The following is a 16,969-nucleotide window of genomic DNA, read 5'->3' as shown; positions in this document are numbered from 1 at the left end:
TTTCCCAAACAAGTGTTAACAAAGCAACTGAGACAGATGCTATGAAGAAGGCTCTGTCCAGATCCACAGAATCAGGACAGCCTCAAACAGCAGGTTTTACTTGCTCTGGAGGGTCAGAGAAGGCTTCCCCAAAAACACACTGCTGCAGCTGGGATCTGAAGGATGAGCAGAGCTGACCAGCTGAGGGAGGACAGAGTACTCCAGGTTAAGGAAACTGCATGAGCAAAGGTCCTGAGGCTGGACAGAGACGTGGAGGTGTCAGGGACGAACAGAGGCCAATAAAACAAAAAGAATGAACAAGCCCCAAAAGGATGGCAAGTCCTCCTCCTCCCCTTTAATCCTCTCTACTCATCAAAACAGACTGCCCCCAGCTTCGTCTCCCTGAAGGCGTCACTCAGCCCTGCTACTTGCCCAGCCTCTGATCTAGGCTGGGCAGGCGGGCCCTCTGCCTCCCAGCCAGTCCCCTCCCATCCCTCCTGAGGAGCCCTTTTAAAAGCCACAGGAAGACGCTCCTGAAAACCAGGCATGTTGCCATGGGCACCACCAATCAAAAGCTTCTGGGCAGTTTAATTTTTTAAAGAGAGTGTTAAATATTTTACATCTTCCAACAGCACAGCTTCTTCCTTGTCTACAATGGAAAGGAAAACTCTATACTCCTTGAATTAAGGATTTACGCAAAATAAACGCCAATCTGCAAGAAAGTCCAGAGGTGGGCATCCATGGTCAAGGGCATCCTCTGGATGTTCTGGTTGCCCAGGTGTATGTTCCCTGAGGGAGCAACCTGGGGGGCCCAGAACCACAGCCACAAAACCCCTTCCCTACTGGAGCTCTTTTGACCCCAAGAAGGGAAAATTATTTACAAAGATGTTTCAGGTGAGTGTTTCAACAGCCATGACTTTAATAATTAAAGATAAAACCAAGCCCGTGGGTTGTAATGCAGGCTGGTGGGCTGCAGGGCCCCCTCCTGCGGCAGCTGTCTTGAAGAGGCGCCGTATCTTCTATCAGTGCTCAGGCATGACTAACATTTCCCGGTTCCTGGGGGGCCTCGCCCCCTCACACCTGCCAGTGCTGGCTCACTACTGTACCATGTCCAACATAAAGACCCCACAAAGCAAGCACAAAATAGTCCTCAAGGCCTGAGACCGCCTGGGAGCAGGCTCACGGGCCTGGCAGCCCGAGTTTTGGCGACCACCACCAAACCCTGCTTAGGCCCCGGGCTCTCCCAAGTCCCGGCTTCCTCCAGCTACTCTATTTTCTGTCCCTACTGGGATTTTGCTTTCTCCAAAGCCTTATTCATTCTGTCCTGCTTACAGCAGCCCAGTTCCTTCTTGGCTTTTCTACCCAGATCCCTGGCCTGCTCTCAAGCCCACTGCCCAGGCCACTGGGGCAGCGACTCAGATCTCCCAGATCCAGTTCCAGCCTTTCTTACCTCATCCCTGGCTTCCAGATCCTGCTTCCTGTGTGCACTGTCTATAAAGAGAGGCCCAAGCACAGACGAGTCAGAAGTGTTTACATTACAGCAGCCTTGGAAAGATTCCCTAATGGCAAGGTACCATGAAAATGTTCCCCCTTTTGTCTCCTGTTAATTTGTTATCAGCAACTACAACCCCTGACTAACATTCCGTGTTGGCAGGAAATAGTCACCTGACACTGGATCTGCCCTGACTAAAGACAACTCTAAGTGGAGAAGAGCAATCTGCAAATGAATTATCTATTTATTTATAGCAGATGTTAATAATCGATGTATAAGGCATTATACAAATGAGTAATGAGTTTCCGCATCCAGGACCTACTAAGTGCCCATTCCTGTCATAGCTGCCATGAGCTACAATATCACCCATAATGATGGAAAGTCATGGCCCAAATGGGACTGAGATTGGCAGAGGCAGGTACAGGTTAAGGTACGTACTCAGTACTCCTGATCATTGGTTATTGGTACTCAGGCAGTCTTTCTATGCCATGTTGAGGATTCAGGTTGGCAGGAACAGACTCCTCGAAGGTCATGCCTGGGCCTGTCATTACTACACACCTGACTTCAGGTCCATCACTGGTCTCTCTCTAGTACCTGCCACATGGGTCATGCATGTCTAGAATGTCCTCACTACCCCCACCCCCAGCAATTCGTCACGCTAAAACCTTCCTACTTTCAGAACCTGAAACAAACTTGAGTGCCTGCTGGGGAGGACAGGAACGCCTGGGGACAGGATAAGGGGCTGTGGGTAGAGGCAGACCAGGAGGAAGGAGACATCGAAAGGACTCTGGTTCTGAGCACCAGTGACCAGTGTTGGGGCTGGGAGGGCTTCAGGAACATGCTGGCATCTTCACATCCACTCCTGTGACCCAAGCAGCCCCTGGCTTAGAAATATTCAGGTATGCGTCCCTTTCCAGGTGGTCAGTCAGCTCTCCAAACACAGCTTCACCTGCCAGTGTTCTTTTTCAACTCCATGGTCTTCCTGTCTGAAAATGCCCCCTTGACTCCAACAGTAACTTCTGTCCCCTTCTCATTCTCAATACAGCCACCAGTGTGACTGTGATTGCTATGTGTCAGGCACGGTTCTCAGTCTTGCACAAACCTGTGAAGCAGACACTACTGTTTTCTCCATTTCACAGGAGAGGCAAAGGAGTCACGGACAAGTAACTTACCCCAGGAAGCAGCAGAGCCAAGATGGGAGGCCACGGACCACACTCTTAGCTCTCTGTGCCCCTACCTCACTGCGGGAGAGAAGAGCCAAGCTCCAAGATAAGAGATCTGTTCCCAGCTCAGGCCCATCCAGCCACGGAACCTTAAACAAATGGCTCCTCTGTGCCTCGGCTGCCTCGACTGGGAAACAAGCCTAATCACCGAAGCCTGTTCTAGAAACAGAGACTGAGCCCTGTAATCCAGCGTTAACTAAGAGAGCATCCTGAGGTGATGGAAACGTTCTTTATCTGTGTTGTCCACGTGGCAGCCACTGGCCTCCCATGGCTCTGGAGCACTTGAAATGTGGCTAGTGTGACTGAGAAAGAGAAAATGAATTTTAAATTGCATTTCATTTTAATTAATTTAAACAAATAGTCACACATGGCTAGTGTCTACCATATCAGAAAGCCCATATCTGGTCTATAAACTCCAGGACAGCAGGTGTGGTTTCTCTTTGGTCACCACTATACTCCCAGAGCCCAGCACAGACCCCCATCTATGGCTGGAGCTCAGTAACTATTTGTCCAACAAATCAAAAGCAAAGGACCTTTCAGGTGCTCTAACATGACTTCATCACCACATAAGCATTGGCTCGGCAGGTTCCCTGCTTAGTGCACATCTAACCTCAGCCTGACAAGGAGCTCAGGCCTTCCAAAGCAGTATGGGAGGGAGGAGCTCTCAAGATGAAAAGCTCTGGAACAACAGCTTCTAAAAGTTCTATGGAGCTATGTCTGTCTCCCTGAAATTTCTACTTACTAGTCCTGGCACACTAGCTCACCGGTCTGGGAAAACCAAAACAAGTTATGAAAAAGCACTTAAACAGTTTAAAACACTGCAAACACAGGATTATATCTGTAATTCATTTTCTTAGGATGAGTCCAATCTTAATTCGTAACATTGTGGGGGCTGATTAAATAACTATATGACCTGATCTGTTTGGTGGGAACAACTTTTTTAGTGTCAGGGCTGCGGCCCAGAACTGCTCTCTCCGCTGACCTAACACATTCAAGCCCCCACCTCCCACCTCCATAAGTAAGTCGGGAAAAGAACAGCTCCCAACGAGTGAGGCCTTGTTCTCCAAGCAAGGTTTGGGGATCCTGGCAGAGCAAATTCCATTTTCATATTTCCTTGATGTACTCTTTCTAAGTGGACAAATCTAACATTTTCCACACATCTCCTGTGGGCCAAGGGCCGTGGAAGACGCAGGAGATACGAAGACAGCTCTAGCCCTTCCAAGGAGCCTACAGTCTAAAAAGAGTAACGGGTCAAATTTGCAGAGTACTTACCCTGTGCGAGTCACTGAGCTACGATCAAGAGAAAGACACAGAAACCAAACATGACCAATTCACTGCGACACATGCCGGAACAAACACATGTACAAAACACTGAGCTAAAGAGCTACCTGGAGGGACCCTGCACTTGGCCTTGAGCACAGCAGGCACTCAGTGCAGTGACCTGAATCAAATCTTGACCAACAGCTCCCTCGAAGGCTGGGGAATCCACAACCCAGGCAGGTTAAGTGACTTCTCAAGGTGACCCAGGTAGTTAGTGATGGGCCTGGAGATAGCACCTGAGCCTCATCACTATCAGACCATCTCACAGTGCTTCTTGTCCGACACTGCACAGGGAGAGGGGCAGGATCTGCTCGCTGCTCGTTATGACATCATCTCAGAATAAACAACGGATTTATTTTTGTATGTTTTTTGTATGATTGTATGTTTGGGACTCTCTTGAAATCTGATGATTAACTGTCTGCATACCATCTAAGAAGCACGCATCCAAGCATTTAACAAACATTTCTGGGGAATATACTATATATCAGGCACCTGTTTAAAGGCTTGGATGAAGAGATGAAGCAAACCACATTATCATAAATATGATAAACACACGTATTTATCTCTGCTCTCTCCAAGAACCCCACAAAAAGGACAGTAGAGAAACTTGTTTTTTAATGGAAAGGAGACAACAGCAGACAAGATTTGTCAGCAGAACTCTGGAAGACAGCACTGACTGCCATGTGGTAGCTGATTCAGGTTTCTGCTTCATCTGCTCTGCTAAGGGTAAGTAGGGGAGGAAACCACCGAATGAATGGTGACCTATGCCCCAGAAACAAAAGTGCCAGGAACGGGAGGCACCAGGATTGTGAGGGGAGAAGCAGGAGGGGGCTAGAAAGAGGGGAGCCTGCTAGAAGTTGGTGCAAGGGGCAATCAGACTCCAGGGTCCCGCCTGCAATCTGCTCGGTCTGGTGACCTCTCCCTCTCTCAGCCGGCAGGAGGTGGAGGTTCACTGTTCAGGCAAATTACAGCAGAGACTGTGGATTCAGACACAGCTGAGGGAGGGATGCAGCTGAGGGAGGTGGGGAAGGGGTTGGCAAATTTCAGAACACAGATGGATTGAGTGAAAGTCTGCATACTAAACAGGGTACCCAGCCTCCTTCCCCATCGAGGCTCCCAGAAGAAGCAACGAACAGGCTGTTACACCCCTAGGCAAACTCCTCTTCAGGAAAAACCTACTATCTCCAGAGAAAAGAGCTACAGGCACTGACATCGAGGTGTTCCTAGTGGAAAAAAAGAGGGGTTCCCTGCTGGATCACCTTACAAGGTTCACAAGCCCCTTCCTTGTTGCACAGATGCCCAAAAGCATTTGGCATCCACTCTTAAAATGTAAACAGTCAAGGATCAGCATACATGGAAGGACAGTTCTAATGGGAAATACAAGAACCAGAAGTAGCAGAAAAAGGGACTTGGAGGAAACAAAGACAATGCAGGGAAAGCAGAAAAACACCAAAAAATAAAACAAAACAAATATAACTGAACTTACTGCACCCATGAAACAAGACGCTATTTAAAAAAGAAAGAAAAGTCAGCCTTCAGAGAACTAGGAAATTCTGGAAAGTAAAACATTTCATGCAAAACCATGAAAGCATAAATAAAAAATTCAAAAGGGTTATTGAGATAAAGCTGATGATGTCTCTCAGAGAGTGAAACAAAAATAAATGGAAAACAAGAAATAAGAGATTTTAAAAGTACAAACTCGGCCCAGGATGTCCAACATTCAACTAATAGGAGTTCCAAGGACAAAACACAAAGTGGAGAAAAGGAAATTAACAAAAAGATACAAGAAAATGTCCCCAAGCTGAAGGATGTGGTCTTCAGATCAAAAGGACCCAGCACGATAAATTTTTAAAGCAAGAACAATCCATATACAGGAAAGAGAGAGGATCCTAAAACTTTCAGCAAGAAAAAAGCAGCTTACCCATAAGCGATCAAGAATCAGAATGGTATCCAAATGTTGACATCAGTATCAGAACAGAGGAGACAGTGGAGCAATGCCTTCAAAACTCTAAGGGGAACTGGCTTTCAACCTAAAATTCTGGACAAATCAAACCACCAACCAAGTGTGAAGGCAGAATAAAAACAGTTCAGACACACAAGTTTGACGAGATCAACTTGCACAGACCCTCTCTCAGAAACTCCTGAGGAATAAATCAAGAAGTTGGACACAGAGGATTCAACTCAGAGCAAGGTGAGGGAATCCCCAGGGTGAGTCATGCCCTAGGCCTAGAGGTCAATCAGCCCAGAATATAGGAGAGGGATGGAGGCCTCTGGGAGGGAGGTCTCCAAGGGAAGAAAATTGTAACAAAATCAAAATGTGTTAGAAAGTAGAGATGTTTTAAAATGCTATCAGAAACTCTGGGAATTAGTAATAAGTACAAAGGAAACTAAATAAATAGGCAGGAAAAAAAGCAACTATTAATGTCCGAAAAAAGATGTACAAGAAAGGAATTCATTATAGTACAACCAAAAGGCTCAGCCATGAACACTACACGGTCAAAATGATCTAAGTATTGCCTATCAGTGTAATCAAAACCTGTGACATAACCACATCAGGAGGAGGACAGGAAGGAAAGGAAGTATGTGAAGAGGCGAGGAGAGGGGAGGGGAATAGGGCCTCCCCTAATCCACCGTAGGACAACAGCACTATCAGGAGAAACAGCTAAAAGGGCTGGAAGCAGCTACGGTAGGCAGAATAATGGCTCCTCAAAGATGAAGATGACCATATCCTAATCCCCAAACCCATAAACATGGTACACAGAAAAGGGGAATCAAGGTTGCAAATGGAATTAAGATTGCTAATCAAATGAACTTAGAACAGGGAGATTATCCTAGATTATCCAGGGGAGCCCCACATAATCACCAGCATCCTTAAAAGTGGAAGAGGGAAGAATAAGGAGAAAGGAGTCAGGAAGATGTGACTATGTCAGAAGGCCAGCGATGCCTGGGATGACTCAACCAGCCATTGCTGACTTTGAAGATGCTGGAAGGGGGCCATGAGCCAAGGAATGTAGTTGGCCTCCAGAAAGTGGAAGACGCAAGGGGAAACAGATTCTTCCCGGGAGGGAACACAGCCCTGCTACCACCTTGATTTTAGCCCAGTGAGACCATTTTCAGACTTCTAATTCACAGAACTATATATATATATAAATATAAATTTGTGTTGCTTTAAGTCACTGCATTGGTGGTAATTTATTACTGCAGCAACAGAGAATCATATTCAGTGACTAAGTCTGGGGAGTGGATCACCAGGATGTGGAGTGACACAGCCTTCTTTGTAAGTCTTGCAGTGTTATATGACTTTTAAAACCATCTATATACGTATGTCTGTGTGTGTGTATGTATATATATGACTCTGATACAAATTAAAATTTAATTTGAAGAGAGATGAAAAACAAATTCTCTCTTGCCAGATCTCACAATCTGGTAGAAAAGACAGACAGGCAACCAGCTATTGCTGAAAGGCAAACACAGAGAGAACGCACCTCTTTGAGATGTGAGGGGCGGCTGAAAGGAGTGGGAGTCAGCCAGGCAAAGGAGGAAGAGGCCCTTGGTGAGGGAACAAAGACCAGGGGGAACCTGGAAGAGTTCTGAACGCCTGGGACGTCAGTGGGTTTGGCAGAGCCAGCAGGAAAGGCTGGGCGAGCAGTTCCCAACAGCACAGGTTTGATGCCTGCTGCGCTGCTGGCTTTTCTGGCTGGGGCACAGGACCTGCTGCACGTACTCAGGACGGGCACGGCCAAGTGAGGACCCAAGACCAACACATTTTTCTGGATCATCGACTGTACTCAACAGTAAGGCATTTTACATACTTTAATGCTAAAATTGACACAGACGTACTATAGAACAAAATACAAAATTCATGTGAATTTTGAACATAACTGGAGACTTCAGGGCGACTTCTTGTTTGAGAGGCCCACTTTAGACACTAAACTACCCAGACCACTGAGCATCTAGACCCAATCTTCTCTGTCACTAATAAGAGTCAGAAGAAAGTTTAAAGTGCTACGGCATGCTTCCATCAAAGCACCTGGGGCTTCACACCAGCAACCTGTCAGTACTTCCCTGTGTCACCACAAGACACTGCCTGGGTCCCCAACACTAATGGGAAAGCTGAGAAGCATCTCATTCTTTTCCAAAGGGGTCTGGATCCCGCTACTGCCAGGTGGATTAGCTCAGCCTGGGGAAATAAAGAAAAAGCACTAGGCTGAATTTTTCCTAGATGCCCTCTCTTGGCCATAAGCCCACCCATCTCCCCTCAAACCTCCAGTCTAAGCATTACCAGAATCACTGACAAAAACCCCAGCAAGACCATCAGCTTCCCCCCACCCCAACCCCTTACAGTATGGGCCTCTGTTAGAGAATCCACTGCAGACACTCTTTCCATGGAAGGAAGTCAAGAAATAGGGCACATCTCTTGGGAGAGGGTGTCCCTTGTGTCCACAATAAAGGGGTGGAAACTTTTTCTATTGTTGTAGCTGTTTTTGTTATAAAAACAATAATAACCACATGACAGTGAGCTGGGAAATTTTTTTTTTCTATAAAGGGCCACAGCTGACCACAGAAGAGGAGCGGGGGAGAAAAATCAATGGAAGGCCACACAGAAGTAAAAAGCAATTTAATTGGGTTTGGTTTGTTTGTTTGTCATGTAAAACACATATACACACACATTCAAAAAAATGCACTCAACTGATTTCATATTAAGTACAGAGAAGATGAAATTTGAATAATATAATACATTATGGAGCTATGTTATTGACAGTAAACAAAGGATGGGGGAGGAGGGCAAAGAGAAAGGTACAATAGGAGGAAAGAAAAAGGAATGTATAGGCGGAGATGTGGGAAAAAAAAAGGATGAGAGGACAGTGAGACACAGGGACACACAGACACAAATGTGAAACCATACACAACTCAAGGATCCAGAGAGACACTGCCTAGGTCAAAGTAAATTACATTGTACATGGCCAGCTGTTGGCCTGGGGTATAGATTTCAAAGTATTATCACCTTTTATCCTTGCCTTTGAATGGTTACTGAGCTGGTTAACCACTGTTCACAGCTCTTCAATTGCTCATTGAAAAATTCCGAGGCTTTAGCTCAGGTCATAAGCCAGAAGCTCCCTCCAGATGAGCTACAGCTCAGTAAATCAGTCATCTCCAAGTATCTCCTCTGGAAAGGGAATGCATGAAACTCTATCACATAAAACACAATTTTAAAAAAAGGACAAAGCATTGACGAGAGCCAGAGGAGAAAATGCTGTTTGATTTGAAAAGAAATTCCATGGAAAACTCTTTTTAGTTTTGCATTTAAAAGAAAAATTTAAAAACTGGAACTTCAGCAGAACTGGTTCCCACCTCAGCATTCTCCAGCATCACTCCAGCACACGTGACTCTCCACATGTTTAAGTTCTGCCTGCTCCACTGACTCCAAAGGCCTCAGTTGGCCTTGAAATAGAATCAGCCTCAACCACACACTGCAGTCTGAGGGTCAACAGAGAGATCCCAAGGGGACTCCAAGTCACTCCCAGCCTGAGACTGGACTCTCTGTCCACCAGCCCCAACCCTTGTCTAAGCCAAGCCTCTCCTTACTTGTTTCACTCTAAGGGCTGCAGAAACCTGCGATTTCACAGCTGTCAGACCCTCTCCCTTCCAGCTCCATCCCTTCTTCCTCAAAGCCTGGAGTCTGTGTTTTCTCCTTCCTTACCTGACCTGCCCACAGCCTCCTACCAGGTCTGTTTCTCCAACCTCTCCCTAATTTCTTCTTGCTTTTTTCTACCCTATCTTAGCATCATTTCTCTCAGAAGACAAGAAGGCTTAAGAGATACACCTAGGACACGAGACCTAGACTCTATCCACCTGGGTCCCTTCCCTAGCACTGCATCTTGCTAGCTGTGACCTTGAACAAAAGGCCAAACCACCGAATTCCTCCATGAGCAATGTTGAACCTGGCAATCACAGAGGTCTATTCTGACTCTCAGGTTCAAAATACCTAATCATTCACCTGTATAACCATAAAGAAAGCAGTGAGTTAAACATACACAGGAAGAGAGAGTGAAGTATAGAAATTCCATCTCCTCAGTATTCTGTCATCCCCAACCACTCACCCCACTCCCCGGGGCTGTGTCTTTCACTCTGGGCTGTTCCAGCTCTGAATCATTTGGATACAGTAAAACCTCACAAATCACACTAATCAAGGAACAGATGAATCTGAATCCAACAGAAGCTTGAGTCTTAGAACGCTTCTTTCGTGCCATCAAGCATACTGTGAATTTAACATCAACTTAGCAAACAGAAAAGAATCTAGAAATGCCATTACAAACTGGACTTGTGAATCTAAGAACAGCAGTGCTGTCAGGAACCCTAGAAAACTATCCGCTCCAAAGCCCTCCACTTTCCCAACAAGGACACAGGCCCAAAGAGCAAAAGCCACTAGCCCAAGGCCCAAAGCAGGTTGGTGGCTAGGATCAAAGCCAGCTGTTCTCCTTCTGGTCCAGAGCACCTCCACCAAAGCTTTTTGAGACCATCCGTTTCCTTTTTCTGGGAGACAGATTAAATCCCAAATTACCAGTGAGTGCCCTCTACAGCAAATCTATTTCCATGTCTGGAAAGGTCCAGAGCTAAGTTTGGGTGACCAGATGATGACCAATGCTGCCTCATACTAGCTTTCTTTCCTGCCCATTCACTCTCTGCAGAGAAAACCCCATCCTCTGCTATCTATATGGAACTCTATTTTGAAGAGGGGAGATGAGGGGAGAGCCACACTGTTCTTTGTTCTGCCAATAAGAAGCATCTGTTCATCCTTTCCCATAACTCCTACCTCACCTCCCAATATTCCCTCCCAGTACCTTCAGAAAAGTTCACAGAAATTCTCCAACTAGAATAAAAGAAAGCAGGCGAGAGGAGGAAAGGACCCATAGTGGGTAAGTGTCAAGCAGACATGACAGTGCCCTCCCAGCTCTTCACCCTATGGGGTAGAAAGCATCTCTTTTCAGCTGCTAATACCCTGCCAGGAAGATACCACAGCTAGTTCATCTCAGCGCCCTCCAGCAGAGAAATGAGCTCTCTGCAACCCTTGGAGAATGCATCCTTTCCTAACCATCCACTCTAACAGCGCCCTGGGCAGAGGTACCAACAGACCAACCCCTCCCTGCCATCCCCTCAGGCCAAGAGTCTGAGACTTCAGAGCTTGGATGGCAAGGAGCTATTTAAGGCAGCATCAAGAGGGTGGGGCAGAAAACTGCTGGCAGCATCCTCCCCCTCCTCCACCCCTCCCTCAGAGCTTCCCCCCCTCCCCCTCACTCCACAGACAACCATTGACTGTTTCACCAATGTCTCTAAGGGCTGGAGATCTGGAGTCCCCAAATGTCCAGTGTGTGTTTCCTGTCACTGATGCTGCAGTCCCCATCTGCTGCCCATCCCACTCTTAATCCACCCCCCTCTCTTCTATCACCACCACACCACCTTGCCAATCAAAAGCACAAAATTGAATCCAAAGGATCTCAAAAACCAAGGAGTCGCATTGAGACAGAAAAGCCCTTCCTTGCCTTCATTAAGGAGAGAAAAGGGCACAAGGAGAGGAGGATGTCAGAGGCCTGACATGCCAGATAGGTTCCATGATGTCTCTAAATGAACCTCCCTCCTACTGAGGGTGAAATCAATTCAGGCAATTTCAGCAGGTCGGCCCTGTGACAACAGGGGCATCCCAGAGCTCAGTTTAAAACAAAAATCCAAAGACTCAGCCAGAACATGCTGGGAAAATCCAGGGTCTGGATAAAACGAGCCTCGCTCAGTGGGATTTTTTCTGCTTTTATGTATCAATGAAATAGCGTAATAAATTCTGTCTGCCTGAAGAAAGCATGCACTGGTGAATTTCAAAGCCATCTTACGACAGCGGATGCACGGGGATGCAGAATTCGACAGCACATTCCCCGTGAAAGAAGCGTAATGACTTCAAGCCTCCTTTTCCCTCTATCTTGAATGGCGCTAGCGCTTATCAAGGAAGCCACCTCGGAAAGCCGCCAAAGGAGAGCCCAGGATGCCCGAGCAATTCGGAGAAAGGACTTGCTTTCTGTCCATCTTGGTGATGAGCTGGCTAGCAAGATGATGCCAATCACTCTGGCGGATGAAGGAACATGGATAAGCAGGCACCGGCGTCCCGGACGGACGGACAGACAGACATCCACACACACCCACACACACGTACTCGCACATTCCGGCGGGTTCTAGGCCAGATCGGTCGTCCTTGCGCCCCTTCCGCCGCCCTCTTCTCCAGAGGGATGCTGATGAATGAACACACCTGAGATGCCTCCATCCCGCCGCTCGCTTCCTCCTTCTTCCTCTGGCTGCTGCAGAGGAGCCCCTCCTCGGTAGTTTCACTTTACAGCGCAAACCCACCCAGGCTCTGATGTCTCCTCCACCCACCCATATTGCAGGCAGCCTGAAACAGGCGGACGCTCTCTCCCAGCAGAGGCCATGATCGCACGTACCCCTACCCACGGAAAAACACCCAAAAACTGGAACCCCCCGAAACCCCCGAACCCTGGGGAACTTTCCTTTAAAGACTGGGGATCCACCAAACAGGCAGGAAGGAGGGTTCGGCCGAGAGGGGCCACGGTTTTCCCTGTGATCACTGGGGATGCTCTGGGGGAGGGGGTCCCCCAAGTCCTCCCAACAGCTGGCCCTTTAAACGCGCCTCCTCCGAGTGCGGAACAAAGGCGCCGCCCGCGGGGGCCGGGCCGGCGCACGCCCCCGGCGCTGGCGCCGCCGATCCGGCGAGCGCAGACCGGCGGGTGGCTAGCGCGGGCTTACCTTGCGGGTCTCCGGGCGGGCGGGCCGCCGGCGCGCGTCCTGCCCCACTCGCACTACACGCTGCTGTTGGCCCCGCTCTGTTTTTCTGGGACTCGGCGCTGACTTCACCGACACTCCGCAGCTGGCCAATAGGCTGCCGTGCCCGCCCCCTTATTAGCATGCGTCTGGAACCGTCCACTCCCGCGGCGCCCAGGCACCGGGCGGTGATAGGGGGCGGGGCCGGGCCGGGCCTCGACAGGAAGGGGCGTGTGTGCCTATGGGAGGCGAGGAAGCGCCCCGCCGCCCCCGCCCCGCGGCATTGTGAGCCGGGTGCGCGGGCCCGCGGACCCGCGGACCTCCGACAGATAACAAGCGCGCGGTCCCAGTAACCCTTTCGGTCCGGGCCCACCCGGGGCTGGGCGGGAGATTGGCCCGGTGCGCCTTCTGGTCCTTCAAATGGGTCGCCCACGGGGACCTGGGAGGGAACCTTAGGCATTAAAAAATAACCAACAGAGAATTCGAAATTTGCACCTCTTGGGGAGTGATGGAAATGTTAGCTGTCTTGATTGTGCTGGTGGTTTCATTGTTGTATATACATCTATCAAAATTTATCAAATTGTACACCTGAAATATGTGTAGTTTACTGTACAGGAATCATACCACAATAAAGGTGTTAAAAGACAAAAAAACCTGCTAACCTGTGTTGAGTGCATATAACTTACTTAACCCCTGTCCCCCAGTTTGTTCATCTTGAAAATCGCGAAAAAAGTGTCTATTTCGTAGGACATACAGAAGATTAATATAGTTAATGTATGTAAGGCGTTTAGATCTGTGTCTGGCCCACGGGCTACATAAATTTTACTACTGTCATTATTATCTGTATACAAGCCAGTATGCTTCATGCTTCCTAGTTTTTCTCTCATTTGATCCTCAGTTTTATGCTACTATATTGTTACTAATCCAAATTTTTCAAGTGGGAAAACTGAAGTGGATTAAATGGCTTGGTCAAGGTCACACAGAAACCGGTACAATCAGGATTTGAACTCAGGCTCTGAGATTCCATTCATTCAGCCGGTTTATTCATTGGCTCACTGGCAGGCATATGCTGGGCCCTCCCATTACTGCCAAAAATAAAACAAACAAGACCCCTACCCTCATGAAGCTTCCATTTTGGTGAGGAAGACAGACAAATAAACAAGCAAATAAAGAAACAAGATTATCTGCAATGTGGAAAGTAGAGTGGATAAAACAAAGCACGTTCCCGTGCAAGTGGAGAGAAGAGTACTTTGCTAGATGGATTCAGAGCTAACCACTGTACTACCATCCTGACCTCCTCCAGACCCCCTCAGTATTACAGAAAAGAACCAGGGGACTCCGTGAGGGGAAACTGCTTGCCCAAGGTCACCGAGCCAGCAAGTAACCGACCTGGAACTTGCTCCCTCCACGCCTAGCTTCCCACATTCCTGGGGCAAACCTGAAGGTGGGGCGGTCATTCCTTGGGCTGAACACAAGAGATTTTTGTCAGCTGCCCTCGGCCAGAATCTTCAGCCAGAGCACGTTCCCAGTTAACAGGCTGAGTGTGTGAAGTAAAGAAAGGCTTTGATGATGGCACAAGCTGATGGGAAACACATCTGCTAAGGTTCTTAGATGTCAAGGAACAGTGACAAGTCTTTGCTGAGCACCTGCTGTCCTCTGCTGTGTTTAAAAAAAAAAATTAGAACTCTCCTAACTGCCTAGGGGCTTATTCCACAACCGAGGAGACAAGAAATCACTAGAAAATGACTCAATCTATGGAGCCCCCAGCCTAAGCTTCCCGCGAATTGCAGCTCATCCTGCTGTTCTGCAAAGAACACTAGACTAGGAGTCCAGTTTCCCATACTCTACTATTGACTTACTTCACAATCTAGGCGAGACAGTTCCTCTTGGGCCTGCAAAGTAGTAAGATGGCTAATATGTTCATCCTGTGGGGGGATTTGTTCCCAGAGGCCCCGCAGATACCAAGATCTGCAGATGTTCAAGTCCCTTATTTAAAATGGAGTAGTACAAGGACTACAATCTGCTCTCCAAATCGGCGCATTTCACATCAGCGGATTCAACCAACTGCAAATCAAAGTTGATCAAATTCGATTTGGTTAAATCCGCAGATGCAAAACCTGTGTATGTGGAGGGCTGACTGTATCCAGCATGTCTAGTCTGCTATGCACTATACTGTATTTGTGCTAAGAGTTTTATGCGCATTCACTCACTGACACCACACAGCAACCCCAGAAGGGAGTGCTATTGTTATCTTGAGTTTATTCAAAGAGGAGGAAAATAAGGGCTACAGAAACTAAGTAAGTTGCTTACCCAGCAAATTCAGGAGAACACCACTTAGAATAGTTAAAAAAAAAATTAAAACAATCCAGATGTTCAACAGGAGTGGATTGGTTTAGAAAATTACAGTACAACCATGACAGAATATCATACAGCCATGAAAAATGAAGAAGTGTGGTGATTCATTAACACACAAAGATGCTCATAATATATTACTGAATGGAAAAGTAGGTTGAAAACTAGTTTTATGTCGCAATCCCATGAGAACTATTTCTTGTAGGATTATGAGTCATTATTTTTTGCTCATTTATACTTTCCGATTTTTTCTCTTCATAAACATCGATCGACTTGTTCAATGAAAATAAAACCAAATAATTTAAAAATGAAAAACCTGACTGTACCTGTGAAGATTCGATCTCTAAGCAAAACAAGGCCATCCCTGTAAGTGGGAAACTGCCTGGGGGAATATTTAATGAGGCCTAAGTGTTTGAGTCATGCCTCAAATGTTGCACTCCCCTGCTGGTTCCAGTCTGTATTAGGGCTTATGAAATAAAAGGGAAAATGCTGGAAGGAAAATGCTGGAAGGAGGGAAAAAAAAGAAAAATCCCACTATCCTTCAAGACTCATCTCAAGTGTCTCCTCCAAGAAGTGTTCAGAACCATGGTCTAATAATATTCTAACACTGAAAGCAGCCCAAGACATCGTCAGGCATACTTGTGTCAATTCCCAGTTGTCTCCAGTCATTCTGATTCATCTGAGCCTCAGGCTCTGTGCGAGGCGCTGGTGAGACCTGAATTCCTAACTCCCAAAGGGTAACTCCCAAGATAGCTGAGGCCCAGGCCAGCTTCATGGGGTTGCAACCTGTGCTGGGAAGGATCCCACACTCGGTTTATTGCTTTGCTCTCACAATCTTTGAATTCTTCATTTTTGAACAAGTCCCCCCTCCCCCATTTTCATTTTGAACTGAGCCCTACAAATCATGTGGCCTGTCCTGGGGAGAAGAAATACCGAGGCTTTATTAGTGTATCAGTGACAGAGACTGGAGTAAAACTCGGGGCTTTTCACTCTCATCCCAATCATTCTCTTATACCATATGGTCTCGTTCCTGGTTCCCCAAGGAAATGTGAGCACTCTCTGCTCTCCAGCCCTACAGCACTTCATTTATTCCTTTCCCGTGGAATTTACCATATTTGGTAAGAACTCATGTATATATGTGCACAGTCTTATTCCTCATTCTCTCTCCCCACCAGACTGTAAATTCCATGAGGTCCTGGCTTGCGTCTGCTCATCTCAAACAGTGCTTAGCCCTGTGCTTTACACACTGTTAAAAATGTGCTTAAATTTAATTTAATCTTATTAGTAACTCCTCATTTTCGCTACATGTGCATCAGTTTATTACCAGCAGTCCTTCTGCAGTTGGAGAGAAAGAAAAATATCAGGCAGGAGGGTGGAGCACACAAACCAGGGTCATAAACGTAGGGTAGAGAGCAACCCCAAGAAGTGTGAGGAATCGGGAGAAGAGTGAGCAGGATTTTGTGGAGGACAGTCCAGAGCTGTCAGCCTTTTTCTTCACCCTGGGAGTGGGGAAAAGAAACAAGATGATCTAGAGATGCTGGAAAGCATAGTGGTTACTCCTGTGGGCAGACTCCTGGCCCCAATTCCGAATGTGAAACTCTTGTGCAAGCTCTCGGGTTGGTCCCTCATCTGCAGCAGGAGGGAGACACAACCTTCCAAAGGTTACTTTGTGAGCTGTAGATGACAGGCTTTCACACCGCCTGACACGTAAGCACTCACTAAACGGGTGTTATTATTACTATTACTAGGAGGCCAAGTTGTGAAAGGTGCTTTCTTAAAATGC

At 47.2% G+C, this 16,969-nt stretch overlaps 1 protein-coding gene across 5 annotated transcripts in view; it reads right to left on the bottom strand.

The window, feature by feature from the left end:
• SORBS1 (sorbin and SH3 domain containing 1) overlaps nt 1-12,950 on the bottom strand; it is a 208,282-nt gene extending 195,332 nt beyond the window's left edge. For all 5 annotated transcript variants that reach the window (XM_074373867.1, XM_074373873.1, XM_074373869.1 and 2 more), the window contains exon 1: nt 12,820-12,950. The gene's annotated coding sequence lies outside the window, so the exon portion shown is untranslated. The remainder of the gene's footprint in view (nt 1-12,819) is intronic.
• Nucleotides 12,951-16,969: the final 4,019 nt, after the last annotated feature.

This window comes from Camelus bactrianus, chromosome 11 (genome assembly GCF_048773025.1).
Source record: "Camelus bactrianus isolate YW-2024 breed Bactrian camel chromosome 11, ASM4877302v1, whole genome shotgun sequence".
NCBI classification, from domain to species: Eukaryota; Metazoa; Chordata; class Mammalia; order Artiodactyla; family Camelidae; genus Camelus; species Camelus bactrianus.
This window is presented reverse-complemented; position numbering and strand designations above follow the sequence as displayed.